The 27,951-nt window shown below is 36.6% G+C and overlaps 1 long non-coding RNA gene across 3 annotated transcripts; it reads left to right on the forward strand.

Annotated features, from left to right (window-relative positions):
* The first annotated feature begins 14,417 nt into the window (after positions 1 to 14,417).
* Positions 14,418 to 26,514, forward strand: LOC110909322. 3 transcript variants are annotated; one of them, XR_004889573.1, is made up of 7 exons: positions 14,418 to 14,789; positions 15,185 to 15,284; positions 16,497 to 16,556; positions 17,001 to 17,054; positions 17,128 to 17,174; positions 26,118 to 26,164; positions 26,242 to 26,514. It is a non-coding gene; the product is annotated as an uncharacterized LOC110909322 (long non-coding RNA). The 3 variants fall into 3 exon arrangements; XR_004889574.1 differs by lacking the exon at positions 26,118 to 26,164 and having other exon boundaries at positions 14,419 to 14,789; XR_004889575.1 differs by lacking the exon at positions 16,497 to 16,556 and having other exon boundaries at positions 14,419 to 14,789.
* The last annotated feature ends 1,437 nt before the right edge of the window (positions 26,515 to 27,951 follow it).

Genomic DNA, 27,951 nt, shown 5'->3' on the forward strand with positions numbered 1-27,951 from the left:
ATAGTACCATAGTTTGGACTCAGCACCTATCGTGGACAGGGGTTGCTAGGGATCACATCACTTTACTTCACGTGTTCGCTTCGGTGAACATGTGTCGCGCATACTCTACAATGCAGTCTCGTGGTTAAGTTGTAATCATTATTTGATAGTTACATGCTTCGCCCGTTACGTGTTACATGTTGGTTATGCGTAAACGCTTTTCATACTATATCTATGCAAACTTGTGTACTCACCTTTACTTTATGTATTGACTTTATTTTAACGTATGTGACAGGTTAAGTGGATGTTTGCTGAAATCAAGCTAGGAAGTCTAGAAACTCACCGAAATAAATTTGAGTTGTCGGAATAGTACTTGTTTTTTAGACTGAATATCTATAATGATTGTTATGAAATATTTGTTAGTAGTATGGGATATTAACTTTAAAAATAATGTCATTTAATAGTTACTATGGATTCTCATAAACAATATGTTTCGCTCAGTGCCACTCCCCGATGATTCCGCCATCGGCTGGGGTGTGACATAGACATGGCCTTGGAATCAATGATTCTGATTAATTATTAAGGACAGTTTTTAAATAAACTATAACGACCTAACAAATCATTAAATTATACCAATTACCCACCAATTTATCAACCCGCTAACATTGCAATAAATTGTCAATATGCTCGATAAACGACAAATAATTCAAGTATGATAAATGTTTACCATGAAATCAACAAAAGTGCTTCAATGTACCAGCTACAATAATTAGAAACAAAGTTTAACGTATTAAACCGAGCAATCATTCATCCGGGGAAGTCACAAAGTTTTTAGCCACGCATGGTAGTCATCACAACTTCAGGTTTTGATTTGATATGATCAGACATGAAGAAACAACTTGAACGGGGTGAAGAAACTGAGAAAATATCCTATCGGTCGCTCTGGATTCGTCTCAAACGGCACAGTGTTGAATGGTATCTCTAAAACCTGATTTAGGCTTTTTAAATGGTTTTCCCGAGTCGGCACTCTCCCGCGCATTGCGGGAGAGACTTGCACACCCTCCGCATGGCGCATGGGTAATTAATTGATGGTCCACAATGGAGATTCCTCGCGTGTCGTGCCAATTCCATCTATTCCCTCCGCGTGGCGTGGGGGAACCGGGTTTTTAGATTTACGTTCCATCTCGCGTGTTGACCCGCCGTGCCCGTTTTCCTGCTTGGATGTTCTTTTTACCTCGTTGAGCCTTGTTTAGCCAGAAAAACTGAACACATGATAAGTATACATGAAACTATAAAATGACATGCTTAACGACTAAATATCTATGAATAATATAACTTTTGCAAACACATCAACAGCCATGGGTCTTAGCAAAAGGGCAAGTAAGACAACATTGAATAATACTAGTTACCTCACGGTCTAAGCAAGACCAATAAAAACACTCGCACTAAGTTGTCACACCCCATCCAAGGCAGAAACACGAGGATGAGACGAACCAAAAGCTATCATGGCAAGGTCTCGACTAGGTAAGATGTGCTAATCTACCAAGACCCACAACTTTAAATGCACGATTAAATAATAACTAGTAGCTTTCACACGCACCTTGCTACGTGGAGCATCATGGTATCGGTCGTGTGAATTGCAATGACCTAGAATTTGGTCGATTTTTTTGTTGTTGTCATATAGCAAACACAAGAGAAAACCTAAAAACATATAGTCATAACTCCTAACACGTGTTTTTCTTTGTTTGGTTTTGGATATTTGTTTTTAGATTTTGCTGGTATTTATTTAATTATTTTCTAAATACTTATATTCTCAACTTTGCTACAAATTTTTCTACGAAATTTATATAACTTTTTTAGTTAATATTTAAATATTTATTTTTTGCTACCGATTTTGCTAAGCTATTTTTTAATATTTTAATTATTTTTTAAATACTTATATTCTCAACTTTGCTACGAATTTTATATAGATTTTTTAGTTAATATTTAAATATGTATTTTTTGCTACCGATTTTGCTACGCTATTTTTTAATATTTATTTCATTTGTTTTCATGAATGTTGCTACAAGTTTTTCAAAGTTTGGTTTTATATATATTTATTCTAGATGTTGCTACGAATTTTGCTTGACATTTCATTTAATTATTTTTTAAATACCTATATTCTCAACTTTGCTATAGATTTTGGTACGGATTTTATTAGTTAATTTTTAAATAGTTACTTTCATGGTTTTGCTATGGAATTTGCTACGTTATTTTTCTTTATACCAATTTCCTTAGTTTTGATACAGATTGCTACGAATTTTGCTACGGATTTCCTTTGCGACGGAATATCCGTAGCAAAATGGTAACAAATAATTTCTGTAGTTAATCCGTAGCTAATTCGTAGCAAAATTTGCAACCGATTTATTCCATAGCAAAGCTTCGTAGTAAATGCCTCTTTTTGTAATAGTGTTATGTGTGACTTTGCGCCGCTTGATTTGCTTCCTATTTGTCTCTGACTGACCTGTGACAATCGACAAATCCATGCTAACATCCGTACCATCCCGAATTTGGCACACATCGTGATCTTACGTTTTAGACTTAGTTTTTATTAATTTGGTCGTCATATGCATAGCGATGTCTATCCAGATTAATTTTGCATTTGATATTTTTTTTTTATAAATTACCGGGTCACCACTCTATAGTATTATTATGTGTGTAATGCTATAAATATATATATTTAGATACATATTTGTTATTGTTTTAAGTTTTGATAAGTTAATTGTAAATTATACGTGTGATACACGGTTAGCGCGACACGATTACAGATGTATAAAAATATTTTTATACACTAGACACGTTCATAGTTTTAATTTTACGATGATTCTATTTTACAATTTATTAAAACGAGTAAATAGTGGGTATAGTTAAGTGAGTGTTTTGTACACCTAACAAAACTTAATTCACACTCAATGAACTACCACCCTACACTACTCACACCACACCCTAGTCCTACATACCCTACGTCTAACCTACCCTCCCATATCTTGAAGATTTGCTTGATTAAATCTTGCCTATGTTGTGATAATCATTAGATATTGGAGTTTTTTATATATTTATGGTTTTATATAAAAAACATATCCATTTAGAAACACCACCACAAAAATACACTAAGGTGTTGTTTGTTTTTGCAGACATAAATTGTCTGCAAGCTGATTTCATCTGTTTTCATGTCTGTAACTGAAGATGTGGTCTAAAGTTCTGCAAGCTGAAAATATAAGACTGTTTGTTTTTATGATTTGATACCGTCTGCATAACTGAAAATATAAATTGGTATGTTCCCCTTTTTCTCTCATAGCTGAAAATATAAATTGGTATTTTCCCCTTTTTCTCTCATAACCCACAACATCAGCTGCCTACCCCCTTTATTCCTCTCCCTCTCGTTATTCATAAACTGGCGCCGGAGCAACTCCGGCCGGCTGCCGGCGGTGCCTTTTCTCCAGTAAAGACACCCATCTAACCTCTTACTTTATATACACCTCCCTTACACCCTCATACGCACTCATCTACAAACGCTAGAGAGAGAGAGTGAACGTCTAGAGAGAGAGAGCAGCGGAGAGAGAAGAGGGCCGACCTCCTCCTCGCCGGCAACGACTCCGGCCGGCAACGATGATGATGATGATGATGATGATGATGATGATGATGATGATGACGAAGAACGACGATGCTGATGATGAATTGATGATGTTGATGATGAATCGATGATGCTGATGATGAATCGATGATGTTGATGATGAATCGACGATGGTGGTTCACGACAGCAGAGGTATGTCTAGATTCAGATTCAGAACGAGACGGAGAGGAGTAAAGGGGGTAGGCGGCTGATGTTGTTTGGAGAGGAGTAAAGTGGATGTCGCCGGAGATTCGGCGGCGGCGGAGAGATGGGGGCACTGGTCGGAGGAGAAGACGGTGGTCGGAGTTTCAGGTCTAGGTCTTCATTTGTGTCTGGGTTTTTGTTTTGGTTCTTTTGTGAAGATGTTTTAAGCAGGGATCCAAAGCTTATTTTTTAAGATGAAAAAAGCTGAGTTCAGATCTGTTTAAAGAAAAAAAAACAAACAGTCTTCAAGGCCTTATGTCTGCCCGCCTGCAGACATAGGCTCTTTGCAGACGTTTTAAGCAAAAATAAACAGCACCTAACCCTTCATCCCTTTCTATCTCTACGGCCACACACACCCTCACACACATAAGGTTGAATCTTCAAGTTCAAGCATCTCACTATCATGTTTCTTCTTGGTATGTTCCCTTTCATCCTTGTTTCTCTTGAGTTTATATGCATTTTATTTTAGATCAAACAATCATCCAACACAAGTCCTATGTAATATATGTTATATTCAAGATTTAAATACATGTTGTTAGAAACGTGATCTCACCCACTCAATTGTTTTACATGGATACAAAATGTTGAGCTCACAAAATGCTAGTTACATGTTATCCATCCAAACATTTTAGTTCAGAAACAAAAAGGAATCAAAGGGTCGATTACTAAACAACTTACAAGTCTTATAAACGAAATATATATAATGCTATGAACTTCCGTAGCCATGAGTTATGTTTTGGGGATATTTATATGTGTTTTAAATGATATATTTTGGTAGACTGGGTTTTGTTGTTGGTCAGGCTCGGTTTGGTTCGGTTCAGGCTCGGTTCGGGTTCGGGTCAACAAGTCTACACGGGCCAGTCTTGGTGTTTCGGGCCAAACCCGGTCAACTCATTCAGTTTTGGTGTTTCGAGTCAAACCCGGTCAACAGTGGTCAAACTGTCGGTCAACCATGTTATAAACAAGTTTCAACCATGGTTAAACTGTCAGTCAACCATGGTAAACCATGTTATAAACAAGTTTCAACTAACACAAATGGTTTATGAAAGATTTATGCCAAAACATACCAGTTTTACAAAACATACGTGTTTTACAAAACATGCATGAGTTACAGACTAGTAACGAGGATTGTCCTAGTTAAAATTAGGGACTGGATTGTCCTACGTACAAATGATGGGACTGGGTTGTCTTACACACAAACGATGGGACTGGGTTGTCCTACATACAAACAATGGGACTGGGTTGTCCTACATACAGGCATCGGGACTAGATTGTCCTACATACAAACACAAGGACTGGATTGTCCTCTACTTAACGATAAGGGCCATAGGGTGCTTACAAAACAACACAACTGTACAGTGAAGTCCTCACTACATTTTAGAACTATAACAGACTGGTAGTCTATCTCCCTGAGTACACGATATGGCAAGGCACTCATTAGCTCGAGGTTGGTTATAGGCTCATGCGGGCATGTTGTCTTGTCCTGTATGGACAATGACGGTTATACAAGTTTTATAAGTACAAAGTTTTTAAATAACATGCCGAGGAAAATGGTTTATTACGTTTTATCAACTTTATTTAAACCAGTTATCAAAAGATTTATTTCAAGTCTTATCAAACAAACTATGAACTCACCAACTTTATATTGACTTTTTAGCATGTTTCTCTTAGGTCTTATTTGGCTATGGCACGGTTGGAATAGGAGAATCCTTGGGGTTGGTAACCTTAGAAGGCGTTCAACTTTCTAGAAGTCTTAGACATATAGTGCTACCAGTCATTATGCCCAACTCTGATTTTGCGGGTGTGACAAGGCCTTCATGTCGGCCGTTGAAGACATACGAGTTGAGACGCTTTCTACACGGTGACAATGAGGGTAGCGTCATCTGAGAGGTACACAGTAAAATTGTCAGTTAAGAGTTGTTGTGGGAAACTGCCTTAGATGGTGGCTCTCCACGGTGACTGGTGTTTGTTGTGGTTGAGCCGCTGATGATGCAACATTCATTTGAGGTGTTCCTTGTGTTGGCGTTCATGAGTTAAGCCAAGTCTGAACCTTAATTACTTATACAGTTGTTATTGAGTTTTTTTAGGCTTTAAATTTATCATTTATGATACAAAATGTTTTAAGCTGTGATGGTGGTTTATTTGGCTATGATGTGGCCCTGAACGTTTACTAATGGTTAGGCGTCAGGAGAGAGATGAAGATGATGATGGTTATATGGTGTTGGTTGTTAAATTGTGGTGCTATGGCCGCCTGGTGGTGCTTTGCAATACCTCGTTATCATGCGAAAATACGCGAACACCAATATAACCTGCGTAATTATGGTTAACCCACCCATTCGTAATTATGCAAATAACGTGCGTAATTAGGCAAAGTTAATTACAATTGTGCCACCACGTTCAATTGAATGCCTAGATTATAGTTGAGATGCTCGCGTACGCATCACACGTTAAGGTAGTGCGTGTGTGTATATATATATATATAGGGATGGGTTAAAATGATAACTACCTTAATTGTGAGAACCGTGAGAACTAGGCCATCCAAAAGGTTTTTCCGAATTTTTTTTCTCAAAAGTCATAAAAAATATCACTTTTTCAGCAAAAAATAAAAAATAAAAAAAATGTTGTATACCCACATTTACATGAGGCGTAAAAAAATATTTATTTTCATACAAAATTTATAGCAGCACCTAAAAAAACTTGCATCAGTCAAAACTACCGACTCGACAATTTTTTTTTTACTTTTTTTTACAGATGTATTTATAATATTTTTATCTACGTTTGTGCAAATAAATTTGAGCCCAAGTCGCGCGCGATCAAAAAGTTCTCACGGTTCTCACAATTCGTGATATATATATATATATATATATAGGGTCAGGATTTAGGGAAAACGGTAAAAAGTTTAAGAATAGTGAAACGATTATGGATCGTCAGATCAAAACAATCTATGGACTAGATTGGCGCGGTGGCGTTTTCGTAAATAGCATCAATTTAATTACGTGGACGCGCTTCATCAAGGGTAAAATGGTCTTTAGACTTCTCCACACAAAACACCAAACTCAAGAATAAAACGCCATTAAATTCCCCATTAAATTACCGCCTTAAACTACAAAGCACACATCATCTTAATCTAAACGCTATTAGTATAAAACGCCAAACTTTGTTTTTAAACGATAAAGCTGAACAAACAGTAACTGAAACGACAGAACTTCATTACTAGCATTTATTATAATAAAAACCCGCCTAAAATACGCGCCAAAAAATCATATATAAACAACGTCTTGGAACTTCCATTAAACACACAAAACCCAAAACCTCATATTTTACTAAATACCTTTCAACTTAGAAACACCAAAATATTCAAACAGCAAATACTACAAACGATGTTTCTTTGAGATACAGTTTTGTTCTCGGTAAAGTTTCACTCAATGTGATGGGAAAAATCCTTAAGTGGGGATATTGTCCATCTCATTGAGCAAAATCTTATTGAGTTTATCCTCAACATAAACGCCAAAACGTACAAAAACCATAAATTGCAAACGTCGTTTCTTGGAGATTCAGTTTTGTTTTCAATAAAGTTTCACTGAATGGGGTGGACAACATAGTTAGACATCTTTCTTAACTGAGGATTAACAATGTTGTCCATCTCATTCAACAAAACATTATTGAGTTTAGCATGACCAAATTAGAGGTTTAAAGTACTTTTATTTAGTAAAAGGTGTTCTTTTTTTGGCGTTTAGTTTGTGTATCCGATCTTATATTGTTTGTTATCTAACTTCTAAGTCACATGTTATGCACAAGAAGTAGAAAAAAAGATGGGAAAAATCGCTATATAAGATATATAAAACGCCAAATTCCAATGTGTGTGTGTTCTGGAAAAATAAAAAAAATAAAAAAACGCCAAAATAGTCTTCGCTTGCTCTCGAAGACCTTGTCAATTTTCTTTTAATTACGGAATTTTTTTGCATGTCGATTCGTAGTGTTCGTAGCCTTTACAATTCTGACACTGTCTTTCTTTGGCCCCGTGTTTCGATTTTGATTTTGTTTTTCGATTGCTACCTCCTGTTTGGATTTCAGTCGCTTCCGAGATCCAGAACCTTTCGACTTATACCCAACAAGGACTCTTATCGGATTTTTGTCGTTTTTATATTGATCGGTTATCTCCACAAATCTATCCCTAGTACTAGCGGGATGAGTGTTGGTGCATATGTCTGTTGACTTCGTCTTGTATCGAGTCATGTAATAGAATAGATAGACCAAGACGCGTTCCAAGGGAAACGGGAAACAGGTCTGAACTGACCAGTCCGTGCGAACTGGCCAGTCCGTGCGACCTGGCACCAGGTCGTGCGACCTGGATTGTTCCTGCTTGCGCGAAGTGGTTGTCCTATATATATGTGTTCTTGGTTCTTCATTTGTAACTTTGTGATTCCGGTAGCGAAGCTCTACCGAAGTGTCTCCAGCTCGTGTAAAGTTGTTATATCAATACAATCGACAGTTAAACTACTTCTAAGTGCATATTAAGCTGAATGAAGATCAAATCAATGAATTCTGCCTCTGATTTGGTCAAGAACTCTTCTGATCGACTCGTTTAGATCGATTCCCCGATCCTACAAGTGGTATCAGAGCTCAGGAGGAAGAGTTCTTACCATTTCAGCTTGTTTTCACCATTTTCTACTCACTTCTACTCATTTTCTTCAAAATTTCAACGAATTTACGGTTAAAATGACCTGATTTTGACATATAACACATAAAACTAAGTTTTAATCAATCCTTGAAAAAATCAGACCTAAAATCAACCTAAAACTTGATAAAATGGACCAGATCGTGTGAAACACTTGTCAGATCGTTCGAAGTTCTTCCGGTTCGCACGAGGTGATTATCCAGATTGCGTGGAAATTTTACCAGATCGCACTGATTGAACTCAGGTCGCATGGTTTGAACCAGGTCACGTGAGAGTGTATCAGGTCGTGTGAGATTTGAATCAGGTCGCACGAGGTGGTCCAGTTCGTTTGAAAACTCATCAGATCGTTTGAAATTGGTCAGTCCGCACCAAATCCAGTTCGTGTGAGATATAACCAGATCGTACCAAAGTCAGTTCGTACCAATTCAGGTCGTTCCAACTTTCCAGATCGTTTGGGTCAGGTCGCGTGGAATTTTTGTTAGCTCGTTTGAACAATTTATTTTTTGTGAATTTTCGATACCGAAACATGGAAAAAGAATTCTACAACGCATTTGTTACCCCGATCACTATGGCTCAGAACGTGAACTTAGAGAATGAAATGGGCACTATGCAAAAACCGCCTAAGCTCATGAATATCGAGGAGTATAGTGGATGGGTGGAACGTTTCGAAAGTTGGGTTCAAGCCAATCACTTAGAGGCTTGGGAATATGTTGAAGAACGATATGTTAGACCGATTGATGAATACGGAGAGATTGTTGCTATTAAAGATTTAGATACTGAAAAGAAAAAGAAATACAAAACTGAAAAGATGATGATCAGTATATTGCAACAAGCTATTAAGGAAGACATCTTGATTTTATTGCAACACAACGGAAGTGCACATTCAATGTGGAAAGCACTAAAAACGAAGTTTGTTGGAAGTTTAGACATGATCAAGAACAAAAAAATCGCTTTTGAAGAAAGAATTTGATCTGTTTCGTGGATTAAAAACTGAAAACACCAAAATGATTATAGAAAGATATTGCAATTTGGTGGTTAACATGAAGCGATTGGATATCAAGAAAGATAGAGAAGAATGGGTTGAAAAGTTGGCCGATGCATTGCCACAAGATGTTTGGGGCACGTATCTTATGGTTTTGAAGAATCATGGTGAATTTGCGAATCTATCGCTGAGCAAGTTTATTGAAAAACTCGAAGTTCAAGAGATGGAACAACAGAAGATGGAGAAAATGAAGAATTATAATGGTGATCAAGACATTGGTCTGTATTACTGGAAGATGGAGAAAATGAAGAATTATAATGGTGATCAAGACATTGGTCTGTATTACAAAGGAAGTACGATTGATAAGACTAACATTGCACCAAAGATCGAAACTGCATTTAACGCAAACAGTTCTTCTGGAGGGTCATCTCAAGGATCAAACAACAATAATAGATTCTCTTCATATCCTTCATTTGATCCAAATTTTTCAGCAACCAATAATGGCCAAGTACTACAATGCAACATTGCATTACATCTTCAGAATGGTCAGAATTTCTCGGAAGAGGTTGCTAAAGGCCATATGTCTTTGTTGGTGACCGTATTAGAGTCTTATGAGAGTTTAGTAGCAGGAAGGATTGGTAATCCAATGTTAACCAAAGAGGATTACGATCAGATTGATGCAGAAGAAATGGAACTAATGGATATAAAGTGGTGTATGGCTAGTGTGTTGAGAAGAGCTGAGAAGTTTAAACAGATCACTTGAAGAGATGATTTCCGTGATGCTGGCTGGAACTTCACCTTTACGGAACTTTAAGCGAGAATGCACAAATCGCGAAGCAAGTGGAGCTCAGAATCCATTCGGTAACAATGATTATCATCGAAAAGCGATTTATCATCAAGTTGCTCCGCATCAACAACAATCGTCACAAACTTCACATACTAGGAAGGAGCTGATCGAAGAACCATCAAAGAAAGCTTATCTAGTTCATCAAGTTGATGAAAGAATTCCAGAAGGTTTTAATTGGGATGATTATGATCCTAACAGACCTTCAAATTCTAAAGCATTTGTTGCTCAAATTTTTGAAGATTCAACTGCTGAAGACGAAATGGCGTATGTTTATTACGAATCTCAGCAATACAGTCCTAAAAAGAAAGAAGAAGAACCAATTTCAAAAGAAGAGGCTTCAGAAAAAGCACCTATCTTTGATCACTCATCAGATGAAGAGAGTGATGACGACAATGAAGAAATTCGGAAACTTTAATTTTATAAAAGAGAATTTTCACCTGATAGGTATAATTTGTATTTTGCAGGTAAAATGGAAGAGATCAAAGAAAGACAAGCTGCGAAAAAGAAGAATCATAAGGCAGCAACTGTTAAAGAAAAAGATGACAGTGATGATAAAAATGTTCGAGTGATAAAGGAGCAGCTTAAAGAAATTCCAGCTTTCAAGGTTGAGAATGAAGCAGATGTTGGAAAGTTACCTAAGAAGTGTGAAAATTGTGATACTATGAAAAGACACAACAACAAATTGATTCATAACATGAACAGACTGAAAGAATCTTATGATGTTTTAAACAAAGCTATGAATCAATATTACAAGCCAAGAAATGAACAAGAGATAGCTATGAAGACACTCAATGGAGCGTTTATGACGAAGCAGAAAATCATCAATCAGTACATTGAGAAATGTGCTGAACTTGAACAAAAAATGGAAACTCAGAGGATAGAAACTGAGAGGGTAAACAGGTTATTGAAAAGTTATGCATGTGCTTCTTACGTGATTGACATGATTTATCCTACAGTAGAAGGCATGGAAGCGTTTGAAGAAAAGACATCCGAAGTAAAGAATACTGGTAAGAAACATAGTACCAATTATACACGGTGTCCACCTCCGCTTGAAGAAGGATATTCTCCATGAAATCCTAATTCAGAAAGAGTAAAAAATGCAACCAATTTAAAGTGGGAATCTGAACCTTCAGATGGATTGCCAGACAACATTGATGTCACTTTCACATCGTCTGACACTGATCATGAGTCCGAGTTAATAAAGAAAGTGGTCGATCAGGTGTTAGACAAAGATGAAACCGAGGAGTCAAAGTCAAAGTCTGACACTTCAAGTCCAACAATTGAAAAGATCAAAAGGGTTTATAATAAAGATTTTCTGATATCAAAAAATAATTTGAATGATGAAACATTTAAAGTAGCATATACTTTGAATGATTCGGAAAAATTATATTCTGATGAAGAATTTCCAATAAGAAGTGTTAAAACTGAAATGATCAACAAGGTTTTCAAACTAACGGAAATTAATATTTCTGAAATAAAAGATGTAAATCTTACTGAAAAACCTAAAAAATACACTTCAAGAGTTCAACAAAGATTAAACAAGAAAAAAGGTTACAGTTCTGGTTCTAGTTTTCAAAAGAAACCAAACCATAACAATAATTTCAAAAAGAAAGGTTTAGGTTTTATTCCACCAGAAAATCATAAAAATGAGAAAATTTATAACCCAAAAACTAAATTTGTTTCAGGAACATCTTCTGAAGAGGAAAAAGAGAATTTGTTCAGAAAGCAGATGAATAAAGAATTCCTTGCTAAGAAGCAAGAGGGAATGAAGAATGATGTTACTCAGAAGAAGGAAATGAGAACCTGTTATCAATGTAGAAAAGTTGGGCACATTGCATGGAACTGTCCAAAGGCAACCCAAACAAAACAGGGAGTCTCTGAAAAGTTGAAAGAAAAGTTGGTTGATAATGAACCACCAACCGAACAATTTAAAGTGTTCAAAAATTCAAAATTTGAGGTTGGTAAGAGTTCAAAATGTTTTTATAAAAGAAGAGTGAATCTAAACAACCACAAGTGGGTTGTTAAGAAACCAGAGGTTAAATCTGGCAATGAATTTGTTTATTCGGAAGCAAAGGAGCCACTTTTTGGCGATGAATCTGACTCGTTAAAGTCAGAAGAGTCACAAGTTGAGCTAAAAAGAGAAAATTTAGTTCCGACAATGGATGATGCAAACTTTCCACCATTGCGGACTGAAAACTTAAAAGAAAAAATCGGCAAAGTTGAGATTTCAAATCAATTCTTTTCTGAAAAGAAAGAATTTGATGTTGAAAAAGCCTTTAACCCTACAGTTCAAAATATTTTTGGAAAAATGGTTGACCGGAAGGTCAAAGGGGTAAAGGAATTTTATGAAAAGAATAAGAAAGGAAAGAAACCGAGTGATGATGATTCGGAATCAGATGATGACTCGGAATCACCCAAGGACCGTCAGGCTTGGGTGAATTTTTTTAACTAAAAATTCTGACTTGTCGGAACTCCCAGGTTGGTAATTGGGGAGTAGGAATCAACATCTTTCTTGAGAAATTCCCGACAGTGATATTTCGTCTTTCAAGTGGTACTGTCAAAGACTTACAAGTGGTATTGTTGATGAGAACTTACAAGTGTCATATTTCTTGAAAAATGATTTTGTGTGAAAAACCTACAAGTGTTAGATTTTTACAAGTGGTTAAAAGAAAAGGGAAAGTGATTGTTTTTACAAGTGGTTAATCAAGGTCATTAAATTGAATTTGTTTTAACTTTCTTACAAGTGGTTGAAAAAAAAACAATGTGATGAAACCCCATAATGTGTGAAATCAACAAAACTAATTTCCGCAAAAACCATTTTGATTAAAACAAACTTAAGTGTTTTGAAATCATAATGGGAAAATAGTTTGTTGTCAGGGGGAGTTCTGATTGTTTAAGCCAAGTGGATGGCGAATTGAAGCAATTCACATCAGTTTGTCACTTTATTTGTACAGTTTATTTGAAAGTAAATGCAATGTTTTCAAATTTTCCTTGAAAATATAAAATTGAGACATATTTTTTATTTTAGGGGGAGTAAAAAATTTAGAAATTTTGAAAATTTGAAAAATCCAAAACATGATAAAATCTAAAAAAAACCAAAAACATTGAAAAATAAAAATGAGTTTTGTTGTGAAAAAGAGGAAATGATAGTACATCAGTGGACTATCACAACATGCTAAAGATATGGAAAGTCAAAATGTTTTTAAACAAGTCTCACTGATGATGTGCCAGTAGACTTCGCACGACTAGTAGATTGAATTTGAGATATAAACCTAAATATCAATACTTACTTATCTTGTGGGGAACATCTCTCGGATATATGGGTAACCCCCGAAATCTTGTTTGAGAGATTGCCTGATTCTGAGATACTACGTCTTTATGCTGTTTGATATCTGCGGTATTATACTTAGTCTTCTGATATTGTGAAAGCAATGGCGTAGACTTCGTATAATACTTTATGCGCTTTAAAAAGCTTACCCTCTGCATAAAAATTGAAAAATATTGAAAGATATGAATCAATTGCAGTTGAAGAAAAGATTCTCTAAAGGGAACACACCGAAAGTCGAGCCTTCATCTCTTTGACTGAACGGAAGTTCATACCTGAGCTCTCAAGGTCTCGCACTAACCCAGATACAGATATCAGATTGGTATACTACAAAAAAAATGCCATTTAGTGGCACACACTTTTAGTGGTATTTAGCTTTTATGCCACTGATTTAGGTTTTTAATGACACTTTATGTATGCTATATTTACTTGACACACATTTTTAGTGGCATTTAATTTTTAAGCAACTGATTTATGTTTTTACTGGCATTTTCCGTGTGCCATCTTTGTTTAACACACACTTTAAATGAGATTTAGGTTATATACACTACTAATTCACACTGTTAGTCACACCTTAAAATTTACTTCCTTATGCCACTAATCCTAAAAAGTAATCAAAACTCAAATATACAAGTTATATTTTTATAAGTTGTAATTTTAGTTTTTATGTTTACACTGTACTTATTATTTTTGTGTAACTAAAATAAAAGAAAAAAAATCAAATTTGAGTTCCATTTCCCTCCTGGCCTCCCCATTCTACCCCTCAAAAAAAAAACAATTTTCCAATTCCCACTACTTTCTTCTACTTCCCTCTTCGTTGTTTTTCAATTTTTCACCTTCCCTCCCTTTCCCATAGCCCTGATTTGATATCCAAACTGATCCATTTACAGCAGTTGAGGAGAAAACAGTAGCCGCCACTAAGGGATTTTAGTCGACCCGACCACCATCGCTGCACCCCAATGACCGTCGACCACCCGTCCTTTCCTTTAATCTATTGGTATCCAAGTTGTTTGCAGAATGGGAGATGAATGAGCCTGGGGCTAACCTAAATTCAGCATGTTGGTTCAATCGAGACTCTTAGTTTTACCCGGTCATTTTCTTTATACGACCCACAATTTGCAGGTAAACACTTACTAGAACATGTTTAGTGTTTTTTTTGTTTTTATTTAGTAAGTGTTGTATTTTGTATAAAAGGGATGCTGTGATGTTAACTATTGGTGTTGATTTAGAATAACATGAACCTTGTTGGGTCATTGGTGTATGCGATTTTGGGGTCGAACCAACTAAAAGAAGTTAGATACTTTGCAAGATTCAGTTATGCGCTCCACATGTTTGATGAAATGTCTCAATGAAACTTTTTTTGTATAAATTTCATCATCATATTCCTTTGCTGATAATGTGTGGGCTACTTTAATTTGAGGTTCCAACTTTGAGATATATTAATTTGTTTGCCAGTTTTTGAGATTTTTCATTTACTAATTAGATATTGGATGGTTACTGGTGTTCTAATTGTATAGGAAATGTTTGAAGGTTTAGCAAGGCAGCTGACTTTAGGTTAACTTGGGCAATATATTAAAGATATACACAGGGAGCAACTCAAGATTACACTCTGGAATGGTCAGTCACTACTGTATAATATCCTACTCTTTATTAAGTTACTGTGTATAAGAATATAAATTGCATGTAGGACAATTTATTGATTGTATGAACTTGGATTTACTGAATCCCAAATCGCTAAAGAAAATTTAACAAAAAAACGTATAAAAAGGTTTTTAGTCTGATTACATTTGTTTTTTTAAGCTTATGGTTGTTAATGATGGTGGATTTGATGTCTAGATGTCTAGTGTTGGATTTGTTTGTGTTTAGCTATTCGTTGTATAAGAAGGAGAGAAATTTTTGAAATTAGAAGTGTAATAATGAATGTTGGTCATTGATGGCATCTTGGGTATGTGACGAAATGGCTTTTTTGGGAGTTGTTTCTTGTTTTCTCTCTTTGTAAAAACCGATCAGAGCCATGCAGGTCTAATCTCATTAGCGAGTTCAATTCCAATGACTGTGGAATCGATTCTTAATCCCATTATTGAATTCATTACAATTGGAATACTAGCTTGCTGGTCTAATCTCAGTTTCTTAGGCTGTCTTCAACGCAAGATCCGTATTCCCGTCCGAGATGACGTGGAATAAATCCAAGTTTCCAGGCGCATTGAAGCAGATCCGAAGTGGAGAGATCCGAAGGTGATATCCGACTGCAAGGACACCCAATTTGCATCGGTTCTTGTGCCAAACTAAAAAAATATATATATTTTATGTACTGAGTAGGTATCGTTTGGTTATTACCAGAAGAGAAAGATAGATTTGAGGTGGTGTAGTTGTTGGTAGTGCTATATGTTGACGGTGGTTGTTGGCCGGTGGTGCCGTCAGCCTCTTGTTGTAATAGAAACTAGAAAGAGACCTATATTTTGTGTTTGATGGTCTCAAGATAGTAGATGACCAATAAAGTAATATTATATCTCAAATAATGTGAGCTTTTTTATGAAGATATTAATTATTTAATCATCTAAGTATTTAAATAGATTTTAATATTCAAGTAAATGCATTTAAAGAAAATAGATTTTAATAGTTTAAGTAATTGCATTAAAGAAAAAATTGGTGATGATGTGGATAAGGATAATGGAAGGATGTTTGTATGGTTGGAGATAAAATTAAGGTTTTTAAGGATTTGTAAGAATTTTTAAGGAATTGTAAGGATATAATGTGGTAGCTGACTGGGCAACTAAGGGCGCCTAAGGACTTCTTTACCATTGGAGATAGTCTTATTGCTTTTTGCAGGTATTATGCCGATCTGGTAAGGTGGACTCTTCTTTGGTGACTCGTCTTCCTCATTGTCAGGTGTATTTTTATGATATTTTATAATTTTAAAAGATTGTGGTTTCTCAGTTTCATGTTTTCCTTTGTCAATATATTTATTTTTTATTCAATTTGCGATAATTTTTGTCTGCGATTATATGTTTTAGGGCTGTCACATCTGCTAGTTTGAAACGGGCCGGCCCGAAACAAATTTTGACCAAATTTCTATAATTTTTTTTATTTAATTATATGTTAGTTTGTACATCATTACTAGTTGGGCACTATTTCTCTATAAGCTAATTAATCCTCCCCCCCCCCCCCCCACCTACCACACACTCTATAATAAGGGCTCCATGTCCACTATTAGGCTCGAGAGGACATTATGGTTAGTCTATTTTCAATCTGCTATTTTTACCACAAACTTTCTTATTATACAAGATAATGTATTTACATCATATGAAACTTTTGTTATGTGCTATATTTCAGAGCATGGTTGAATTAATGGGGGCACAAGTTTCGAAACTGCTGATTGCGACCAAGGTTACTCATCTTATATGCTACAAATTTGAAGGTGTGTTGTATTAACTTTAATTCATTTACGCATTTTCTATAGGTGGCTTTTTTACCGAACAAGATATTAAGAGCCTACCATGTTTACAGGTATGCATGTGTTCTATTACTCCATCTAGAGGTGTAACATCTAGTTAGCGTGTTTTAATTGATTAAAAAACTACATCGGTACAAAAAATAGAGATTGCATGCTTAATGAATATACTTTGGGCATCTTTTGTGACAACCCCCGATCCCTAATTCCCGGGAACGGGCGGCCGTGAGCCAGTTTCGGTGGTATCACGTTTATTTATCCAATTTGGCAGCGGAAATTTTCATCAGGACCGTAGTTAAGAAATATTTAATCAGAGTAAACCACCTCATTTAATAATATTAAATATATGGGTAAAACCCAAGTTTTCAATACACACGTTTCATAGGAATAAATCCTATTTATTTATTAAAAACATCACTTTTATTCTTAGGTAACTTTATTGCCACTTTTCCAAGCCCTTCAGTGCTGTCCAGCTGGCTTCTACTTGGCTTTCATATTTTGTTACCTGAAACGCGTTTTAAAAACATTTTTGTCAGTGGGAAATACTGGTGAGTGAATCCAAGTTTAATCAAGTTTAAGTAAAAAGTCACAGTGAACAGTATTGAGGGCGATCCCGCAATTACATTTGTTTCCAAGTTATATCAATTATCACCCGTTGGTACTGTCGAACCCGACTTGTGGAAATGTTACTCCTTAACCAGGTTGTAACCAAATTTTGTATAAAAAACCCCAACATACCCACGATAATTGTATTCTTACAAATACTCAATAACTGTCATTCGCATGGAAAGGTATTTAAGGTTTTGTAAAAACAGTTTGCAAAAAGGAGATTACTCACATTGCTGTCTTAGGTTATTCTTTAGGGTTTCCTGGTGAATATCTATAATTTACATAAATGCACGTGTGTTAGTATAATAACCATTTTAACATTAGTAATACCCTCCCCGAGACGGCATTCCAACGACTACGTCGGGCAGAACCACGACAGCCGTTACGGAACCCTAGATCAATCGGGCAGCGTATCTAATACGTCTCCAGGGGTTATAATACTTACATCGTAGCAGAACCTCGCTAATTAGGGGGTATAATGCCCGGGTATAGTAACGCCACTACAGAAAATTAAGAAAGAAAGAAAGGAATGAACGAACAGACTGAAGGCTCGTTGCCTTCTATTTATAGGGCTGATATCGCATCTTCACGCAGCCCGCGTTAAGTAAGGCTAACCCTTACGCGGCCCGCGTCAATGTGTGGTCAACGTATAGCTTGGCTCGGTCACTATGTAGCTTGTCCGGGTGTTGGGCCACGTGGCGGCACCGGGCTTTGCCAGATTTTAGAACGCTCGCGGCCCGCATGAACTTAGATGAAACCATACGCGGCCCGCATGAACTTAAGAATTCAGCGGAGTCCATTTACATCCTAATGCGGCCCGCGTTAAGTTGAGGTGAGGTCTATGCGGCCCGCCTCATCTTACTAATTATTGTTTTTAATTTATTTTATATGTTATATTGTATTTTGGGCTCGGTTTTCACATACGGGGTGCATATAAAGACATATTGATACATTTAAAGATATATTAGGGTGACAGAAATATTATGAGGGTGTCGGTTTTACCGAGGGTTGTTATATCCTCCCCACCTTGTTTTAGAGCTCGTCCTCGAGATCTACTGAAACAAGTGTGGACATTTCTTTTGCATTTCTGATTCAAGCTCCCATGTGTATTCAGGTCCTCTTTTGGAGTCCCACTTTACTTTGACTAGAACTAATCTCTTATGCTTGAGATTCTTAATCTTCCTATCTTCAATCTGTAGAGGTCTCTCTACAAATTTGAGTTGTTCATTTACCTTTATATCCTTGAGAGGTACTACGAGTGATTCATCAGCTAGGCACTTTTTGAGATTAGATACATGAAATACATCATGTATTCCTGCCATTTCCTCTGGCAGTTGTAGCTGATAGGCTACAGGTCCTACTTTTATAAGAATCTTGAAAGGTCCAATATACCTGGGACTTAGCTTTCCTCTTTTGATGAATCTTACCACTCCTTTCCAAGGAGAGACTTTTAATAATACTTTATCTCCTATTTGAAATTCTAATGGTTTGCGTCTGTTATCAGCGTAGCTCTTTTGTCGATCACGCGCTGCTTTCAGTCGTTCCTTGACTTGAATGATTTTATCAGTTGTTTCTTGTACTATCTCTGGTCCAGATAATTGTTTTTCCCCAATTTCTGCCCAACAGACTAGGGTTCTGCATTTTCGTCCATAAAGTGCTTCGAATGGTGCAGCATTGATACTTGTGTGATAACTATTATTATAAGAAAATTCTATCAAAGGTAAGTGTTCGTCCCAATTACCTCCGAAATCAATTACACAAGCTCTAAGCATGTCTTCCATTGTCTGGATTGTCCTTTCGCTTTGGCCATCTGTCTGAGGATGATAAGCCGTGCTTAGATTTAACCTGGTTCCCATTGCTTTTTGGAAACTTAACCAAAAATGAGAGGTAAATCGGCTATCTCTATCAGAAACAATTGATAAAGGAATGCCATGTAAAGAAACGATTTCATTTACATACAATTTGGCTAATTGTCCCATACTAAAGGTTTCCTTCATTGGTAAGAAATGAGCTGACTTGGTTAGCCTATCTACAATCACCCAGATTGTATCATTACCTTTTCTTGTTTTGGGTAATTTGGTAACAAAATCCATTGTTATTAATTCCCATTTCCAGACTGGCATTTCTAATTGTTGTAACAAACCTGAGGGTTTCTGATGTTCAGCTTTAACTTGTGAGCAAGTTAAACATTTAGAAACATAAGCTGCTATATCCTTTTTCATTTCTATCCATTAGAAATTTTTCCTTAAATCCTGTTACATTTTATCACTTCCTGGATGCATCGTATATTTAGACTTATGGGCTTCTTCTAATATATGGTAATGTAAATTTCCTAATTTAGGTATCCACATTCTCTTTTTATGGAACCTCCAAATTCCATCTGTTCCTTGTTCTAATTCTTTAATCATTCCTTTTAATTTTTCAGTATCTTCCTTGATTACTGATTCTTGAACTTTCCTAATCTGGTCATTTAAATCTACTTGAAGATTTAATTTAAGAGAACGTACCCTTTTTGGCTTTTCATGATACTTTCGACTTAAAGCATCTGCCACTACATTTGCTTTTCCTGCATGATACTGGATATCACAATCATAATCACTAAGTAACTCCATCCAGCTTCTTTTTCTCATATTCAACTCTTTTTGCCCGAAAACATATCTTAAACTCTTATGATCTGTAAATACGGTAAACTTACTACCATAAAGATAATGTCTCCAAATTTTAAGGACAAAAATTATAGCTCCTAATTCCAAATCATGGGTTGAATAATTTTCTTCATGACTCTTAAGCTGTCTAGATGCGTAAGCTATAACCTTTTGACGTTGCATTAATACACATCCATAACCTAACTTTGAAGCGTCACAAAAGACTACAAAGTCTTCAGTTCCTTCTGGTAACGCTAGTATGGGTGTATGGGTTAATCTTTGCTTAAGGATTCTAAAAGCTTCTTCTTGTTTTGGTCCCCATTCAAACTTAACAGATTTACAGGTTAACTTGGTTAAAGGAATGGCTATTCTAGAAAAATCTCGAATAAATCTTCTATAATAACCGGCCAATCCTAAGAAACTTCTAACCTCGGTTGGTGACTCAGGGGTTTTCCATTTGGTAATTGCCTCAATCTTTGTTGGATCTACATGAATTCCTTCATGATTAACTAAATGTCCGAGAAATTGTACCTGTTTTAACCAAAATTCGCACTTTGAGAACTTAACATAAAGCTTCTCTTTTCTCAATAAATTTAAAAGTAAGTGCAAGTGCTTTGCATGCTCCTCTTTACTCTTAGAGTAAATTAGAATATCATCTATGAAGACAATTATGAATTTATCCAAATATGGCTTACATATTCGGTTCATCATGTCCATAAATGCGGCTGGGGCATTGGTTAAACCAAATGGCATGAAAGTAAATTCATAATGACCATACCTTGTTCTGAATGCGGTTTTAGGAATGTCCTCTTCCTGTACCTTTAATTGATGATATCCTGATCTTAAATCAATTTTAGAGAAAAATCGAGCTCCTTGAAGTTGATCAAACAAATCATCGATCCTCGGTAATGGATACCGATTTTTAATCGTGACTTTGTTCAATTCACGGTAGTCAATGCACATACGCATTGATCCGTCCTTCTTTTTAACGAATAAAATCGGCGCTCCCCATGGCGATGAGCTTGGCTGTATGAATCCTTTCCCCAACAATTCATCTAGCTGGTTCTTCAGTTCTTGCATTTCCGCGGGTGCCAAACGATAAGGTGCTTTGGCAATTGGTGCTGTCCCTGGTAGCAGGTGAATTCTGAATTCAACTTCCCTGTCGGGTGGTAGTCCTGGCAATTCTTCTGGAAAGACATCTGAAAACTGGGACACTACTGGAATGTCTTTTAACTCTTTTCCTTTAGTGTTAGTGATTATAGAAATCAAATACACTATAGATCCTTTCCTTATATAACTTGCAGTTTTCATCACATAGATGAATTTAGTGGATCTAGATGGCTTATCTCCTTTAATTGTGATCTTTTCACCTCTTGGTGATTTTACTTGAATTAACTTTTGATCACATAAGATATTAGTTTTGTAGGCTATTAGCCAATCCATTACTAATACGACATCAAATCCTACCAGATTCATTGGGTAAAGGTTTGCAATAAATTTTTGATTAAAAATTTCTATTCTTGCTCCTTGCAAGACTTCAGAAATCTTAACGGTTTCTCCATTTGCTGTTTCTACTAGAAATTCTTGTGGTAGTTTAGTTAATGATTGATTTAGGAGTTTGCAAAATGAAGTATTAATAAAACTTTGGTTTGCACCAGAGTCAAATAATACTTTAGCAAAAATATCATTAACTAAAAACGTACCCGCAATGACGTCCGGAATCATTCTAGCTTCGTCTGCAGTTAGAACGAATGCTCTAGCATTTTTAGTATTCTTGTTGTTTGCAGCTGGAGCCAATTTTGGGCAGTTTGTCTTAATATGACCTTTTTCTCCACAGTTGTAGCACATTCCATTACTGGCTTTTCTCCTGCAATTTTCTTCCTTGTGTCCTCGCGTCTTACAGTAATTGCAGTAAGTAGAGCATCTTCCAGAATGCTTCTTCTTACAGTTCCTGCAGTATGGTGTAGAGATAGAACCTATATTTCTACGGTTGGAATTCCCAGAACGGAATTCTTGAGTAAGCATTTGAGTTAGGTTTCTCTTCTGGTCTTCTTCTCTAGTTCTCACTAGTTCATCAGTCAAGGTATTGGCTAGTTCTACAGCTTCCTCTATGGTTTGGGGTCTAGCTGCCTTGACTACATGTCTAATCTCTCCAATTAATCCCCAGATGTAACGGGAGATTAATACCGGTTCAGGTGATGCAAGGGTTGTTACTATCCTAGCATATTCAAAGAATGTGGTAGTGTAACCCTTACTGTCTACCCCGACCATTCTAAGATTCAGAAACTTATTCGCTATTTGTTCCTTTTCATTAGGAGGGCAGAATTTCCTTTCTACCATATTCTTAAATTCTTCCCATTCCATGTTATAAATCCTATCACTTCCTCTTGACTGGAGGATAGTGTTCCACCATTCTAAGGCTGCGTTTTTAAACAGGTTTGAAGCAAACATTATCTTATCTTCTTCAGCACATTTGCTTATTTTTAGAACAGCCTCAGTTTTCTCTATCCAGCATAAGGCTGCAATGGGTCCTTCATTGCCCGAGAATTCTATTGGTTTACAGGACCAGAATTCTTTATAAGAACAACCATATGGCATGGTTCTTCCTCTTTTGGGAATGGGCGCTTGAAGTACGAGTCCATTGTTCACGCTGTGTTCCGGTTCACTTGGTCGTTTACTGCTATGCTTACTTTTATTATTCGCTTCCTGAACCGTTTGAATAATAAATGACATTGCATCTATAATTCCTTGTGCCACTATGTGTTGAACGACACTACTATCCATTTGGTTTCCATTGTTATTGTTGTCCGGATTCTCATTACCCACGTTAATGTTACTCTGGTTATCGTTATTCAGATTATACTGATTTTCCTCGTCGGCCATCTGAATTTTAAACATTTACCAAATATTAATATCACAAATAATATTTGAATATAGCCGATCACATGACACACACTTTTAACCAAAAGCGTCGAGCATTGCGACTTTTACTCTATTTATATAGTATGCATCATTACACACACTAGTACTGAAATTTAAAGTACAATACCGACTGAAATGTAAAGTTACAATACTAATAGTAGGCATCCGTAGTGTTTTTTTTTTCTAACACATACACACATATATTATTATATTATATTATTATTACTACCGTTCCTGCCATCACATTCACTGATATGGATTCATCCAAAAATCCATATTACGCTCATCGTATTTCCATACGAGGCGTTCTCCCACCTGTCGCATTCTCTCACTGCTTTCTAAAATTTCCTCCCCAAAAGTCCTAAGTTCTTGGACATTTTCTGCACTCATTTGGGGTGCAGGTTCTAGGACTGGGTTTGGAATTGGTGGTACGGGTTCCTGATACGGAGGCATAGGGGCTTGGTACGGGTATGGATTCTCTAAAATTTCCCTAACATATGCATCACTAATGTTGTAGGGATCTTGAGGATCTGACCCTGGATAAGCTCCTAAGTTGGGCATTGGCACATTTTCCTGTATTGGTTTCTGTTGCACGTAGTCCCTAACATCGTCCCACCATGGGTCGTAGTTGTTTGGGTCTAGGGGATCTGGTGCAGGTACCCTAGGTATCTCCTCCGGGTTGTAATCAGGTATTTCTATCTGGTTTTCTACTTCCATGGGTTGGTCAGGATTTTGTGGTTGGGGTGCTAGCATTTGTTCCAGGTTTGGGTCAGCAGCAGTGGTGGCTAAAATATGGATATTAGCAATACCCCTATTGAGCATATCCTGATTATAAGTATCAGTCTCTCTCTTTGCTGCGGCTAACACTCGCTGCTCCTGCAACTTTTTCATTCTTTTCCTACGCTCGTGCGCTCCCCTACTGAACCATCCCCTCTTTTTCTGAGGAAATGGCTCTTCAGATTGAGCCTTAAACACAAAGATTCCTTCTTCTGTGTCAGCAGAATACCCCGAGAGGGCAGGCTGAGAAGAGGAGGTGCCTTCGCTCCTAGGCGAACCAGACAGTTGACGATAGGCGTCAGAAGGTCCTTGGTCGCTCATACTGTAAACTAACAAATAGTCAGATAACACATAGCAAGAAATACACGTATTTCCATAATTTATTTCCTAACACTTTGAACTTTGATGTCAGCAGAACACTTCTGTGGCTGAATCAGTGGCATAGCTCTAATACCACCTTCTGTCACAACCCCCGATCCCTAATTCCCGGGAACGGGCGGCCGTGAGCCAGTTTCGGTGGTATCACGTTTATTTATCCAATTTGGCAGCGGAAATTTTCATCAGGACCGTAGTTAAGAAATATTTAATCAGAGTAAACCACCTCGTTTAATAATATTAAACATATGGGTAAAACCCAAGTTTTCAATACACACATTTCATAGGAATAAATCCTATTTATTTATTAAAAACATCTCTTTTATTCTTAGGTAACTTTATTGCCACTTTTCCAAGCCTTCAGTGTTGTCCAGCTGGCTTCTACTTGGCTTTCACATTTTGTTACCTGAAACGCGTTTTAAAAACATTTTTGTCAGTGGGAAATACTGGTGAGTGAATCCCAGTTTAATCAAGTTTAAGTAAAAAGTCACTGTGAACAGTATTGAGGGCGATCCCGCAATTACATTTGTTTCCAAGTTATATCAATTATCACCCGTTGGTACTGTCGAACCCGACTTGTGGAAATGTTACTCCTTAACCAGGTTGTAACCAAATTTTGTATACAAAACCCCAACATACCCACGATAATTGTATTCTTACAAATACTCAATAACTGTCATTCGCATGGAAAGGTATTTAAGGTTTTGTAAAAACAGTTTGCAAAAAGGAGATTACTCACATTGCTGTCTTAGGTTATTCTTTAGGGTTTCCTGGTGAATATCTATAATTTACACAAATGCACGTGTGTTAGTATAATAACCCATTTTAACATTAGTAATACCCTCCCCGAGACGGCATTCCAACGACTACGTCGGGCAGAACCACGACAGCCGTTACGGAACCCTAGATCAATCGGGCAGCGTATCTAATACGTCTCCAGGGGTTATAATACTTACATCGTAGCAGAACCTCGCTAATTAGGGGGTATAATGCCCGGGTATAGTAACGCCACTACAGAAAATTAAGAAAGAAAGAAAGGAATGAACGAACAGACTGAAGGCTCGTTGCCTTCTATTTATAGGGCTGATATCGCATCTTCACGCGGCCTGCGTTAAGTAAGGCTAACCCTTACGCGGCCCGCGTCAATGTGTGGTCAACGTATAGCTTGGCCCGGTCACTATGTAGCTTGTCCGGGTGTTGGGCCACGTGGCGGCACCGGGCTTTGCCAGATTTTAGAACGCTCGCGGCCCGCATGAACTTAGATGAAACCATACGCGGCCCGCATGAACTTAAGAATTCAGCGGAGTCCATTTACATCCTAATGCGGCCCGCGTTAAGTTGAGGTGAGGTCTATGCGGCCCGCCTCATCTTACTAATTATTGTTTTTAATTTATTTTATATGTTATATTGTATTTTGGGCTCGGTTTTCACATACGGGGTGCATATAAAGACATATTGATACATTTAAAGATATATTAGGGTGTCAGAAATATTATGAGGGTGTCGGTTTTACCGAGGGTTGTTATATCTTTAGACCCTATTGACCCATTCACCATATTTTTAGCAATGTTTTAGTTCATCAATTGACCTGTCTAAGACAGAAGATAACTCAATTCGACTCATTATAAACTCAAGGGTAAACATTCTCATCATGAACTCTCTTGTTGTTAGGTGATGGTAATTCCGATAACGAAGAGATTAAAGTGATGTCAAATGAAGTAAGTTTGTCTTTTATTAACTGCTCTTACATCTTTGATAGCTATGGTTATCTTTAACATGAATTGTGAAATTTTAGGTTGAGTATAGTCAGTTGGCTGATGTAGCGACAATCTGGGAACTATGAAGTGGAAGTATGACTACTAAGAAAACGTTAACACGATGATTATTTAACTCGCATGAAGATTGTGAAAGAGATTCATGAATACAGTGAAGTTTTGAGTTTTTATTCATACACTTATTAGTTTATTTGGGTTATATGTTTGATCATTAGACTTAGATCGACACTTATTAGATATTTGGAATGCTTGGAAGATTGATTGAACTTTTAATTGAAGTGATTATTTTATGATTTCTACATTTTACAATTTTGTTTTTATTTTTAATGTAAATAAATTATAATTGTAATTAATTAAAATTAATATGATAAATGTCATTGACATTTAATTTGATATGATTTTTGTGGCAAAAAATATGTGCCACTAAAAGCTCAAAAGTTTGTACTGGCAGATAAAAAAGTGCCACTAAAAGCCTAAAAACTTTGTGCGACACATTGAAAAAGTGCCACTAAAAGGCTTTAGCGTCAGCACTTCTTGTGACACTTTTTTTGTGTGCCGCCCATTCTTACAAGGTTCTTTAATGGCACTTTCCTGATTTTTTGTGGCACTTTTTGCATGCCACTAGATGGCATTTTATTTTGTAGTGGGTAAGATTGAATCTTGGGAATTTTGATACGGGAGTATATTCTGAGGTGGGACACGGGAATAAGTTTAAGTCCTTAAAACACTAATTCGTATCTCGAATCGATTGAAACTTGTGTAGAGGTTTAAGTGGACAACAATACTGACAATCTAAGTGAATTTGTTTAAAACTTAAAGTCTAAAAAGGTCAACGGTGTTAGTGATTTGTCTCAAAAACTGATATGATCCTCTTACACAAACTCACAAAAAATATTGTCTGTAAATATTTCTTTATTGTTTTTCATTAAAACAAAAACCTAAAAAGAATGTGTTTTAGCATAAAATTTTGAAAATTCAAAAAGTTTTTATTTCATCTTATTTTCGACAACTGATGTTGAAAAGCTGTTTTTCAAAATTCCAAGTGCTAAACATGATGAACAATGGTTTGGGAGAGTTTGTTGGAAATGAAAAATGATTTTGAAATGATAAAATGATTCATTAATTTGAAACCAAAATTTTGTATGTTTTGAATACAAGTGGGTTATTTGAGAAATGTTAAGCGATATCTACAAGTGATTTTTAAAATTGTTAAATTTTAAACAAGTGTGAAATTTACTTTTGGGTAGAGTTTATGCAGGTTAAAAGCTTTGAAAGAGCTAGGTTTTGACTCCTGATGTAGAATAGAGCCAGATTTCTGATTCTGTTGCTACGAAGAGCCAGGAGACGTTACTGAACCTGTGAAAGCCTGTAGATAGAAGATTCCAGACTGCGATCCCAGCTTATCGAAAGGGGGAGTCTGAAGACATAAGAGCCAGATTTCAGATTGCTGAAGAGTTTAAAGAATCAAGAGATCTGATCAAGAGAGGATAGAGCCAGATTGAGATTCTGGGAGAGATAGAAGAAGATAGAGATTGAGGATGCTTACAGAGAAAGATACTTTGGAGAGATCGAGAAGACTGATCAAGACGGCAGACTCGACACACTTAAGACTCGTCATCATCCAAGGGGGAGTTTGTTGGTGCATATGTCTGTTGACTTCGTCTTATATCGAGTCATGTAATAGAATAGATAGACCAAGACGCGTAGTACGAGAGAAACGAGAAACAGGT

This window comes from Helianthus annuus, chromosome 3, assembly GCF_002127325.2.
Source record: "Helianthus annuus cultivar XRQ/B chromosome 3, HanXRQr2.0-SUNRISE, whole genome shotgun sequence".
In the NCBI taxonomy this organism is placed as follows: domain Eukaryota; kingdom Viridiplantae; phylum Streptophyta; class Magnoliopsida; order Asterales; family Asteraceae; genus Helianthus; species Helianthus annuus.